Genomic DNA, 1,895 nt, shown 5'->3' on the forward strand with positions numbered 1-1,895 from the left:
TGTCTCATCTCTCTGAGCACCAACTTTACACCTGCACATACAACACAGCATTATTAAACAGTCTATTTCAGCGTCCGTTTCCTTACATCTAATCCCTGTATTGGTCATGCTTTCTGCTGCTGTTGCAGCTAACCACTTTTTGTGGAAACTAAACACCAAAAATTGGTTGAAAAATAATGCGTCCACACTTTACTTGTGAGAAAACTCGCTTCTTTGGCACCTGGCAGTTATAATAATAATAATAATTATAATAATTACAATAATTATAATAATGATACGTGGTCAGTAGTTGATGAAGGTTTAGATGACACTGATATTCAGCATTTGTGAATGCATAATAATTCGTTTTAGCTACACTAAAATTCACAATTATTTTTGTGTGGCTGCTAAACATTAGAATTTGATTTCACACTGCTGTAGTGAGCAGGAAAAGCTGTACAGTTATGTTTAAAGTGATTTTCGGACACTGGAATTTAACCCTTTATAACTCGGGCATACTTTCTGTTACACTTATTTTGTTTAATCATCTTGAATCATCACCCAATAAACCCTACAATAAACAAAGCAACAGGTGATCACAATGTTCTTGAAGTCACATCGTTAACCAGAGTTAGTAATGGAACTTGGTCCGAGCCCATTAACAGCTTTGTATGTGAGGAGGAGGACCTCGGAGTCAACCATGCCGGTGCTTTCCAACTTCCTTCCCTAATGTATCTGAATCAATAAATTCCTCTTGGCAATTGTATTATATACCACCAACAAGATTAACCAACTGTGCTTTGTTACAGTTGATCTAACTGGAATCTATCAAAAATAAAGCATAAAATCATAACAATGCAGTATGTTTTTTATCATACTGTGTCCATTGATTTTTTATTTATTTCCATGTGCAGCAGAAATGTAACAATATCACCAGAATCTGTAGTTGAATGTGATCTGGTTATTGGCCAGTTTTGACCATTTACAGCCACAAGTGTCCTCTTCTAATGTTTGCTTCCGGCATGTTGACAAAGTTTTCTAAAACCCTCAAACAATGACTTCAGTGTACGTCAATGGCCTCCAGTACCCAGATCTAAATCCCACACACCTTTGGGAGGCCAGAACGGGAGAGTTGCACCATGAATGTGCATCTGACACACCTGGAGAAATGATGTGACACGAGTCAACACAGACCAGAATCTCAGAGGAAATGTTTCCAACACCTTGTGAAATCAATACCCCGGAGGATTGAGGCGGTTTCGAGAACAAAAAGCGGCTCTACTCTGTGATGTTCCAAATAAAGGGCTCAGTGGCTGTTTATATAGATGTACGTTGATCAGTGAAGCTTTGATGGCTACTCCTAGAAAAGTGCAAACCATGCCATCCAGTTCTCACGTGTAAATTCCAATTTCAGGGAGATTTTTTTTAAAATACTCTACTAATCCACGAAAGGAAACACAACAAGTGGCCTCCTCCACGACACATTATCAGGTTGCCAGTCCATCTGGTAACAGAAAACGGGACACATGCTTCTCTCTCTCAGCGCATGGATAAATGTTAGTGTTCTTCGAAGATCTAGATCTCATTTGTGCACTTCATGGTATGCAGGTATGAAGCTTTGGGGAAACCTGTCTGAGGAAAAGTTGCGGGAGCAGCTGATTGATACGCTGTCTGATTGACAGAAATGTTTGAGTTCAGTGCAGAACATTTTGACAGTATGAGGTTGACAGTGAGGGTTTGCATATTTCATCCTAATTATGCTAAACAGTTGTCGATGAGGATGAGAATTTGTTTTTTTCTCGCTCAGACTGTTCAACATACAACACACATCAGCACACAACACTCCCAATTCCAGCAGTCTAATGGACATCATATGGGTTTACAGTAACTACATTTCCAGCACTATTCTATCCAAA

Source organism: Embiotoca jacksoni, unplaced genomic scaffold (genome assembly GCF_022577435.1).
Source record: "Embiotoca jacksoni isolate LCO1_2020_lvr unplaced genomic scaffold, fEmbJac1.0.p SCAF_8, whole genome shotgun sequence".
Taxonomy (NCBI): Eukaryota; Metazoa; Chordata; class Actinopteri; family Embiotocidae; genus Embiotoca; species Embiotoca jacksoni.